Here is a 12,567-nt window from a genome sequence, read left to right as displayed (position 1 = left end):
ATACTTTTAAACAAATTTTCTATTAACATGTCTAATATGATGTACCTAAAAATTTAAGCTTAAAATTTTTTACTATGCTAAAAAAATTAAATATTTATGGAGAATAAATATTTCATTAAAGATTTTTAAGCTTGAAGGTTACAAAATTTTAAAAGACATTACAAATCTACTTGCTAATACATAATCCTTAAAATAATTGTTTGTAAAAAATTGTACAAAATTAATAAATAGTAATAAAAATATATATATAAATATATATATATATATATATATATATATCTCATGTCTTCAATAACAATAATAAACCTACAAGAATGTTGGAATTTAAATAAAATTCACAATGCTTGTCAAAACTTAAAATATCTTCATCTATCAAATTACAAAAAATATTAAAAAAATAAATGCTAACTTCATTGGCATGACAAATTTGAAGAAGTTATAGCTTAATGGATAAAAGAACTTTAAAGACACGTCTTTGGATTTGAAGATATTATCATCATTAGAGTATTTAGATTTGCAACATTGTAAGAAAGTGAAGTTTGATAGTGATGCATTTAATGCATTCTTGTCTTTACAAATATTGCTCTTAGATAGTTGCTTGCACTTAGAGGAGGTGTCAAAAGGATATGGAAACCTCACATCTCTTCAACAACTTAGTTTTGCAAATTGTAAGAACTTGAAAACCATCCATGCTAGATTTAAAGGCATGACAAATTTGAAGAAGTTATGGCTTGATGGATGTGAGAACTTGAAAACATGCCTTTGGATTTAAAGACACTATCATCATGAAAGTATTTAAATTTGCAATATTATAAGAAAATGTAGTTTCATAATAATGCATTTTATGCATTCTTAACTATTCTTAAAATGTTACTAGATGGCTGCAAGCTCTAAGAAGAGATACCTAAAAGATTTTGCAATTTCACACCTATTCAAGAACTTGAAAGCTATCCATGCTAGGGTAGTAGACATGACAAAATTGATTATTTTTTTTTATTTTATATATTAAATTGATAAATATTTGTGTATGTGAAAGGGAAGAAGATATCCACACAATAAAAAGACTCCCATTTGATAGTTTTTTTCCTTAGAATTTTAAAATTTTACATTTGCCTTATATAATCTAGTCTTCTACTAATTTTATTCTAATATGTATAACTTCTTGATGAGTTGCACAATCAAATATTATTCATGTTATGCATTTCAACTTTTTATAACACTCTCTTAAAAATAAATAAATGCTACATTATAACAAGTCTTTAAATCTTCTAATACATCTTTAAATGTTACTTTGCTTTTTATACTTGTGTTCTTAAATTTATACTTACATGCACTTGATCAAATGGAGAGTTTGTTGGGCAATCCAAGGTATTGATGGATTACCAATTGGGGATAACAATTGTGAGATTTTGCAAAGAGAGAATGGAGGTTGAGAGGCTAGGATTAAGGATGGACCAGAGTTTGAAGAATTGTGAGAAAAGTGTGGTGTTTGAGGATGTAGGTGGAGGGAGGGGAGAAGAGCCGGTCGGTCGATTGTGATGGCAGAGAATTGTGGGTTCCAGAGGAGTGCAAATGCGTATGTGAGGAGCGGAAAAGTTGCGGGTGAGTGTGGGGGCTGTGGGGCGCTGGGGCATCGTGAGCCCGGACAGCAAGACAGTGGAATTACGAGTGAACCAACAAACCGACGTCCGGGGCGACGAGGCAGTGGTGTGTGATGGAGAGGGGACATGAAAAGATATGAGAAGCTGTGGGAAGCGAAAAATGAAAAAATGAAAATGCTGATGTCTGATCCCAGGTTCGAACTGGGGACCTCTAGTGTGTGAGACTAGCGTGATAACCGACTACACCAACCAGACCAAGTCGAAGAGGAAGCGCCTCACGTCACAGGCGCATCGCGCAGCCATAGTCAATCGCCCCGCACCTCCACTCCCGCCCCTTCTCTTCTCTTCTCTTCTCTTCTCATCTCTCTGCAGCCCCCCGAATGCCGCACAGCCCCACCCTCCTCCACGCAACTCAAACCAGGCTGCTGTCCAAGGCAGCGGAGGGGAAGGCGGGCCGAGGCAAGCCACTGCACTGGTGGGGAGACAGGGGGGTCGCCGCCCCCTCCACCCTCAAACCCACTCACCCACTAACCGACGCACAAACAAACATACCAACAATCTTCTGGCTCTTCGTTGGTCAACCGATGCTTGGTCCCCTGCTGCCCTCCGCAGCGGAGCACCGCCGGCGCTGTGGTTGCGACGTGTACTCCAAATCGAAAACCAGGACCAGGCCCAGGACCGTCCTTGCTTGCTGCACCCACCTTGTCACTGCTCCCTGGGTGACCTCGGGGACGCTTCTCCGCGGAGAACCCCACAACACGGACTTGCCGACACCGCCACCACCGCCACCATCAGCCAATCGCCCCTGGAGCTCTCGATCTACTCACAACATGCACATTTCTGTGGAGGACATGTTTAGTCTCGACGTCCCCCTACATGCAGCACCACATGCCAAGTTGCTTGTCAATTGGCACACGTTCGACATAATCCTAACGTCAAGATCTGCTAAGACGTTGTCATTGCTCTCGAATTTAGACAATCCGGAGTCCTTTGCCACTCACTAAAATGGTAAAAGAATAGCTCATGTTGGTAATTTAAAACGATTATCAAGACCAGAGTTGCCGTTGCTGGCGTGAGGAACTATGAAAAGCCCAGCGCAGCTCAACAAGCCGCAATACAGAAGCACTCTTCATCACTTATGATGTACAAACAAGTGTCCCAATTCTAGTCATCAGGCTCAAGCAACGGTCTCTGAGTGAGAAATTACGCTGCAACCTTCTTCGATGTGATCGCGTTGCAGATTGTGACAAACTCAGGTCCCTTCAACGAAACCCCTCCAACAAATTTTAAACTAAAAAACTTAAAAGAATTTTAAAATAACCAAAAAAGAAACAAATACAAACAAAAACCGCCAACGTCGTCTTTCTTGGCGACATTGCATCACAGTCAGCTGCGTTCACAGAACCTGCATATGTGATGCGAGCGGCAGAGGCAAGCCTAGGACACAAGCTCGGCGGTGCTGTTGGATCCGCGCCCCTCGAGCTTTTCAGCTGCGACAAGAGCCCTCACAATCTCATCATCAGCTGCAAACAGAAGTGTGGCGTCCCTATGATTTTCTCCAACCATATAAATAAAACTATTTGCTTCTTTACATTATTTATATTTTTCTTGATACATGTAACTTAACAAAGAATTTTGCAAACTATCCAAAACCAACCTTCAATGTATATGTCATGGTCTTGTATTATGATTCCACAATACTCATTTGTTTTTCTATTCATTGTAATTGCCAATTCTAACATTGCATTAATTTGAGTATTTAGCAATTTCTCGTTGATTTGATTGAGTCACAATTTTTTTTTATTCTATATTTTCATATTTTTACATACACTTGCAATACCATGTCTTCCTATACATCAATAAATTTTTTGTTTAGCATCCTTTGCTTTGTATAGATTATATAAGAAACTCTTTGATTTTCTTGCAAAAAATTGTTCAATCATTTTGTATAATTGATCTAAAATAGATAATTTATCAATGATTCACAATCATCAATAATGATTGACAAAATAACACAAACATTCATGTACAACAACAACCAATAAAACATCATAAATAAATATGAAAAAGGTAGAATAAGTATTTGATATGATTTTATCTTTCAGCAGTTTGGTTGTGTTGAGGTGCACTTAGAAAAGAACTTTTCCTGAAAGACATAGCGCGAAGACACTGTCAACCTACATTTAGAATTTTTTTGACAACATTTAAAACTATATCATTGTTGAATTTGATAATACACCTATCGATTCACATCTCTATATTTTCTATAGCAATAGAATCTTCCAATGAAATGAGTGAAATTTGTGTGATCCATTAATCAAAAATTGCCATATATGACTTCATTATTTTATAAATAGTTGATATACACATGTTTCATCACCTTTATTGTTAGCCTTGATGAAACAAGATATCCTTCTTTCTAAGATCTAAAACCCCTTTAATCTATAGTAATATAAATCTTATTACAACATAGGATAGAGAAAATTAGAATAAAATTGAACAAAACTAAACAAAATGGAACTTAAAAGGTAAAATAAAGCAAAATAAATAAATAAATAAATAAATAAAAATAGAAAAAATACAAATCAAAATCTATTGAGAGAAAGAAATCAAAGCCATACATGATTAAATATCCAAATGACCTCAACTAGTCCTATTTATACTTTATCTAATTATTTTGGAACTTTTTAGAATATTTCTAATAATAGACTCTATAAAAATAACTATTCTAAGTTCTTCTAGAATGTTCTATGGTAGATCCCACATAGACTACTAACTTAGCCTCCAATTCTAAAAACTTCTAGAAACTTTCCAAAAATAACTTCAACTACCTATTTCTATATGTCAATAATATGAATATCTTATCCATACCCTATTATGATTAATTCCACTCTACTAATATAGAATGTCTTTGTTTTGCTCCTGATAGTACCTCCAAATTATTTCTTGATAATAGATGAGATTTTGTATAGGTTCCCATATTGCATCATGGATGAAGTAACCTTTCTATAGGACTTAGTAATAAAGTTGCGAACATCTATTGCCATGGTGAAGGTAGCAATGCTCCAAAATGTTGTCTACTTCATATTCTTCCTAGTCATCAATCACAATCGATGGTGGTAGTGGTGATTGATGTCAATCTGATGTCAAGAGGGTAAGCCTCTTTAGAAGAACACAAGGTCTTTGATTCCAAGTAGGTTGTAAAAAATACAATATTATCCAAATAAAGTCAAATATAAAAGAATAGCTAAAGGCTAAGTATAAAATATAGACTATTTTTTTTTCTTATATCAAGATGTATCCAATCTCTAATTCAAATCTTAAATCTAAATTTTATCTTATTAAAATACCTATAATTTACTTATTACTAATCCAATCTAAGAAAAGCTTAGCTTGTTGAACTTAACTCAAGTTACAAACTTCAAATTATTAAAGTCCATAAATAAAATCTTGAGAAAATAAGAGCCAAATCAAGGAGAAAAAATTGGCCGCTTGTTACAGTTACTACCTTTAAAATCCCTATCTATAAATAAGCTTAGATCTCCCTTGTTACAGCTCTATTTTTCATATCCTAAGACTTGTTGGAAAGCTAACAATGAGTTCTAGTTTCTTTCAAATTCTTAGAATAAAAAAAAAAAAAAATCTAGTAAATGGCATAGAAATTACCAAACTAGTCTTGAATTTCATTGCCCAAAAATTCCAACAATCCTCCTCTCATAAATTCATATGAATTTTTCTTATCTCAACTCTTCTTCTTATATAAATTAGCTACTTTGTAAAGAAAAATGGATGCCTTTAGAATAAGCTAATTGATATCTATCGAGTTGAAATTTAACAAATTTGATAAATAGTTTAAAACTTTAAAGGAAGAAGATATGTGCTATTGACTTTTTAGCATGTGACAATACTTCCATATATTTGAGGCAATTACCACCAATTATTTTTTACATGTAGCCAAATTTTTGAGAGGTATGAAAGTTTGTTGGTAGCAACATCAAAACGTCAAAATTTAGGTACCAATAAATCAAGGTGGATTCACAATCTTGAGGTTCATCAAGTGAATAAAGAAGTGAAATAGGAAAATAAAACTTTTTAATAAAGACATTGAAGGATAGTACTAAGAATAGCTACTATCTTTTAAAGATAAATGGCATGGCTTCAAAAAACTATTAGAAGAATTGACTAATATATCAAATAGATCTACTAAAAAGATAGCCATATCAAGTACTTATAGATTACAACTCTACAAAAAATTGCATTTCTATTGGGATTTCTAACCGATTTGGAATTAAAACTAAGGTAATCAAAAGAGAAAGTGTATATCTAATAAATGATCTTAAGAACATATTGAATGAAATATATGAAAAAAAAACCTGGAAGTTGAATAACACCTATGTCTTAAGCTAGAGGATCATAGTAACAAAGTTCAAATATAACATTATCTTTTATATGCCATAGTTAAAAGTACAAAATAAGCAAATTAATTTGCTTGTAAAAATAATCTCTTTCAAAGACAATGGATGCAAGGTGACTCTTTATAACTCTACATCAAGTGAGATAACAAAATAATATGCAACTACAAGATTTATTTGTAGGAATGACTTTTATGAAGAAGCAAATAGAATATAAGCAACTAGTAAATGTAGTGGTTCCAAATCTTACTTCAATGGTTGAAAAGTCAACTAAAGCAGTAGAACAAGTAGAATAATTTATACATGAATATTAGAATATCTTTCCAGTTGACTTATCTAGTAGCATGTTATCTGATTGACATGCCTCCTTCCAAGTAAAACTATTGCTTGGAGCCAAATTGATAAATTGGTCAATTTATTGCCTTGCATCAAATGAACTTAAAGAGCTGCAAAAGATATTAGATGAATTCTTAGAGAAAGACTTTATTCAAAAATATACATCACCATGGAAAGTATATATATTCTTTGAATTTAAAAAGGATGGTGGACTTTGACTTTGCATTGATTATCAAGGCTTCAATGAACAAACTATCAAGAATACATATCCACTTCTATGCGTGGATGATCTTTTTGATCAACTTCAAGGCATAATCATCTTTAGCAAATTAGATCTTTAAAGTGGCTATTAGTAGATAATTATTGCAAAAGAGGATATAGAATAGATGGCATTTTATTTGCACTATGGACATTTTGAATGGCTTATTTTACTTTTTGGGTTCTTTAATGCTCCAACCTCTTTCATGGATCACATAAATAGATTGTTTCAGGACCTTTAGACAAGTATGTAGTTCATTTCATCAATGATATCATATTCTATAATAAAATCCTTAAAGAGGATGAATAACATCTATGAAAAGTATTTCACTTGCCACAAGTTAATTGCTTTTATTACAAGCAATCAAAGAGTGAATTTTGGAAGTCAAAGGTCACCTTTTTGAGACATGTAGTATCCTTTGAAGGCATGTGCATAGAGCATAATAAGATAAAGCAATAGAAGATTGGCCAATCTTCAAAGATGCTTTTAAAATTTGCTTATTTTTAGGCCTTATTAGATATTATTGCAATTTTATTTGGTAATTTGTATATATTGCTGCTTGACTAACAAGCCTATTGAAAAAAGGTGCACTATTTGAATGGAAACTAGTGCAAAAAAGGGCCTTCAATAAGTTGAAGAATGCACTCATTATTGCTCTAGTACTGCAACCATATAATTCCAACTTTTTTTATATACTTGATATTGATGCTTTTGACTTTGTTATTGGCGTAGTTCTTCAATAAAACTTTATTAGGGACCTTCAACTTGTGGCATATGAATCACATAAGCTTAGAAGAATAGAGTGCAATTATTTTGTATATTATTAAAAATAATTAATAATTATATATGCCATAAAGATGTGGCAATACTATCTATTAGAGAAGCCAATGACTATTTGAATTAACCATTGGCCTTTACTGTATAATTTGCATCTAAAAAATAAGAAATCATAATTTCATTATTTAAAAGAAGAATTACAATTCTTCAACATTCAGCTTGAATACAAAGAAAGACAACAATACATTGTGTCAGACATCTATTGTGCAAACTAGACTAGAAGCTCAAATTAGAGAACAAGATAAAAGTCATTATCATTAGTAGTATCATTTTAAACCTAATTAGAGGAATGGAATAGAAAGAAGCTATATATCAAGATGTTTATTTCAAGATGGTTACTAATCAACTAAAAGTAGACAATGTGTAATATTATAAGTATCAACTCAGTGATGGCTTGTTCTATTTCAAGAAGAAAATTTATGTACTTGATGATACTATACTTGGGATCACATACTTCAAGAAAGATATGATATTCCAATATTTGGACATTTAATGCATGAAAAGACTCTAGAATAAATTTCAAGGATATGATTTTGGACAGATTTGGATTGTGATATTCAAGCTTTTGTACACTCTTGTGACTTATGCTAATATAATAAAGCATGCAATGCACCATTTCTTAGGCTATTACAGCCAATTCCACTATCTATGGCAAGTTGGAAGTTAATGACCATAGATCTCATTACATATTTGCAGCAAACACATCACAATTATATCATGGTTGTTGCCATTGTGGATCAATTCTTAAAACAACTTCACTTTACTACAATATAGTCAAATATTGATGCTATAACACTTGCATGGATCTTCTTCAACATTATCTTTTTTCACCATGAATTACCTTGTGTCATCATTTCAAATTGAGATTTGCTCTTCATATGGAGTTTTTGGCAGATCTTATTCAAGCTACTATATACATGACTTGTCATATCTTTGGCCTTTCATCTTCAAACAAATAGACAAATGAAGTATAAAAATTGGACCTTGTAGGATATGCTATAAGCATTCATGGTGGTTCACTATAATGACTGGAATAAATATTTGACATCCTTAGAGTTTACTGATAATGATAGTATTCAAGCAAGTATCGATCATTCACCATTCTTTCTTAACATTACTCAGTATTTGATTATGCTAGCAACTCTCTATTATTCCATCGATACCAAGAACTTAGCAATAGAGGAGTTTATACAATGGCTTATAACGACCTTGTAAGACACATGGCTTTGCCTTTATACAATACAAAAATGATAGAAGTAATATGCAGATAACTATTGACAATACAAGACCTTCTAAAATGGTGACTAGATATTACTTTCCAATGCTAACTTTCCACTTATTACATCAATCTAAGTTCATAAGTTGCTAACTAAATGACTTGAATTTTTTTACATTTCTATAGTCATTTCTGATGTTGCATATTACTTTGAGCTTCTGCCATATATTTGGATCCATTTGGTCTTCCATGTTTTACAGCTCAAGGAATTTTATCTTGAATCAAGGTGCTTTTCAATATCATGATGCTCTTAATTTAAATGCATGAAAGATATTTAGAGGATAATTAATTTTACTTATAGAGGGAGGGAGGGATTAAAAGAATATAATATCAATATATTTATAAATTTGAATAGAGTTTAGAATATGAAATTGTTGTCTTGAATGGATTGTTTGAGCTTGATGGTATTATTTTATAAGATAGATATCCAACTTTATAGTGGTTCAAGATGGATATTGGAAGAAGATTAGGAATAGGAATTTTTGGCATAAAGGATTTTAATTTTTTTTAGAGGGGTAGAAAGAAGGAGCTAAGAGCCAAAAGAAAGAAAAAATAGGGATAGTGGAAATTTTGCGGAGGACCAAGATTCAAGCCTAGTTCCGGATTTTTAGGACCACTTATGAAATTTTCATTTTTTTATTCTAAAATTTTGAAGGAAGTTAAATTACATTGTTAGTTTTCCAACAATCTATAGCATCGAAGAAATGGAGCTGTGAAGAAGAAGACCCAAGTAAATTTGTAGGAGAGGATTTGCTAGAATTTTTAGGCAGTGAGATTGTCAAGGACAAGAACATGATAAAAACAAATAAACAAGTGAAATTCCTCTCAAAAAAAGATGACAAAATAGAAATAACTTGATATGTATATTAAGAAAAAAATTGGAATGGCTATTGCCAAAAGCCAAGAAAACTAGAGACCCTTGAAACTAGACTGGAAGCAAGAAAGTAGTTGATAAAAGTGAAGAAGGCTTCACTCTTATCTCTATATATACTATCTAACTAGGAACTATGTGGCAATGTTCTATAGGATCTCCAATATATGTTGACTTTGTAGGACACATGCTTTAACTTACAAGGCAAGTTTTTCTACGTGTGGGCCACATAGTTAGCTTGGTCTTCAAGCTAACAACATGTGTGGCACATGGCCAACTTGTTGATCACATTTCTAATCCAAAAAAACCAATTAAAGATACCTATAAAGTCAAAGCAGCATCTATGGAGCTTCTAAAAAGCTTCCATAGCAAATATTATAGAATTAATTTACTTTTACCTACTTTTACTTACTTCTATCTATTTATATATATAATTACTAGCTTACATGGTATGTCTGTGACATTATCTTCCATTCTAAGGACGAGTTCTACAAGGAGCGATCATTATATGTTGAAGAAATCTATGATATAAAAAATTATATTCGCCACATACTCTAATCTTTGTTCTCTTTAAAGATGATTGATAGGGCCTCTCAACCATCGGTAGTATACCATACTAGGATGGAAAGACCACCTAGTTATTTGATTGTTGTTGAGGCCTTCATAACTTCATTTGAATAAAATAATTGAAACACCATCAGGAGTTGTTTCTACCTCTAGTAAAATCACCAAATATTGGGAGTCCCTTCCAAGGTTGTGATATCAAATGCGTTGTATCTCGCCATCTATTCGAGGAAGAATATGTCATTCTTGAAGATCTTCATCTCGATTGTGTCATCTTGAAGGTTGTGACAATTATAATGTCTCATCCAATAGGTCAGCAAACAAAGGCTCTTGAGTCGAATCCGCTGATTGTTGATTCTCCATCTCTTCAATATCACAACTACAAAGAAGCTACAAACAAGGATTGAAAGTAGAATGTTATCTTGCTTAGATCTTGTTTCTTTTATAAGGAAGGTTTTTATCTTGATTTTGATGGATGTCATCGATGAAAAGCCTCCATCACCTATGCTGTATTTGCAAGATTCTTTACTAGCTCCTATGTGCTTTCACTAATATCATATCTGCGCCAATGGACAAGATATTTTAATTTATTTTGACGCTACCTTGAATCTAAGACTTCTTCTACTTCAAATTCTTCATTATTGTCCACTTCTATAAAAAGAGGTGGAGCTTCTCTTCTTCTTGGTATGTCCACTATCTTATATGGTTCAAGAAGAGACACTTGGAATACTGAATGGATTTTCATTCACTCCAGTAGGTGTAAAAGATATGCAACTGGATTGATTTGTACAGAAATAAAAAATGGTCTAAGCCTTCAATAGTCCAACTTGTTACAAGGATGAGTGGTCTTGATATTGCGATGAAGTAACCATACCTTATCATCCATGTGGAATGGTGGTTGTTCCTTTCAATAGACATCCGTATTGACCTTTTGTTGTTCTTGAGCTTCTTTTAATTACGCCTTCATCATTGCATGTAGCTCTGACAAATGAAATACCAAATCTTTTGCAACAGGATTATCAACTTTTGAAAAGTCAAAAGTATCAAGTCGTGGATGATAACCATAATTGGTAAAGAAAGATATTTATTTTATAGAAGAATGTACCGTTTTATTGTAAGCAAACTCTGCCAATGGCAAAAGAGTTGTCCAATCATCTTGTTGGTAGTTAATGGTACATCTTAAATACTGCTCCAAAATTTGATTAATACGCTCCGTTTGTCCATCAGTTTGAGGATGGAATGTCGAAGATAGTTTTATATCCACTTTTAGAATCTTGAAAAGAGTTTGACAAAATCTTGATACAAACTGAGTTTCCATATCTGATATAATATCCTTGGGTAATCCATGATAGTGATAGATATTGTGAAGAAAGAGCTTAGCTATTTCTTCACTTGTGATGGATTTTGTACATAGTAAAAAATGTGCCATCTTGGTAAAACAATCTACTATCACGAATATAGAGTCATAAGAACCTGAGATTAGAAGATCCATGATGAAATCCATAGAAACAAAAGACCATGGTTGTTTTGGAATGGATAATGGCTAAAGAAGTTCACAAGGTCAATGACGAGGAGTTTTTGATCTTGAGCAAACATCACAAGATTGTACAAAATCTTTGATTGCTTTCTATATTTGGAGCCACCAAAAATCCCTGGATATTAGTTCTAAAGTTTTATTGTATCCAAAATGTCCTGCTGCTGGAAAGTCATGACGAGCTTGAAAAATATGTAATCGAGCTTCATCTTCTGGAACATATAGGCATCTCTCAAAATATAATAGATTTTTCTTGAATTCAAAATTGAAAGTATCATGAGACTTTGAAGGATTTCTCTTAATATCATGAATAAGAAGATTAGAAGACATACTTGACTGAACTTGCTTAATGAAAGTTGAATCAATAGTTAGTGTTGATTTCATTACTCGAAGATGAAGATGCTCTAGCTTTCAAGAGAATTGTCCGTTGATGATCGAAAGTAGCATCTCTTTTCTTTGGTGCAAGATAAGATGGTCTAGAGAATACATTTGACAAACCTTGTTGTTTTCTTGGTCGATAAGTGATCTTGAATTCAAATCTTGACAAAGACATATTTCAACGATATCGTATTACGTGCTATCTTGCTTAAAAATGCATCGGGCATCTGATTGTGGAAGATAAAACAATGTTTTTCGAGTATGCATGTAGGCTAATAGATTTCAACCATCTAAATACAAACTATTTCGAATTTCAATGTAAAAGCTTAATCCAATACAAAGTGCTTAAAAATACTATTTTTAATAATTTTAAGATATTATAAGCACAAAATATTTTATTATTTATTATTTTTATTTATTTATTTATTTATTTATTTTTAAATCCTAATCCTAGACAACGAACTTTGGCAAGCTGTAATTCTCAATCTGACTGTCCGAT

General features: G+C 32.7%; 1 non-coding gene across 1 annotated transcript; it reads right to left on the bottom strand.

Annotated features, from left to right (window-relative positions):
* Window positions 1-1,782: 1,782 nt before the first annotated feature.
* Window positions 1,783-1,856, bottom strand: TRNAV-CAC (transfer RNA valine (anticodon CAC)). The gene has a single exon. It is a non-coding gene; the product is annotated as a tRNA-Val (tRNA).
* Between the last annotated feature and the right edge of the window lie 10,711 nt (window positions 1,857-12,567).

The sequence above is a fragment of the Physcomitrium patens genome, chromosome 21 (assembly GCF_059467195.1).
Source record: "Physcomitrium patens ecotype Gransden chromosome 21, ASM5946719v1, whole genome shotgun sequence".
Lineage (NCBI taxonomy): Eukaryota > Viridiplantae > Streptophyta > Bryopsida > Funariales > Funariaceae > Physcomitrium > Physcomitrium patens.
This window is presented reverse-complemented; position numbering and strand designations above follow the sequence as displayed.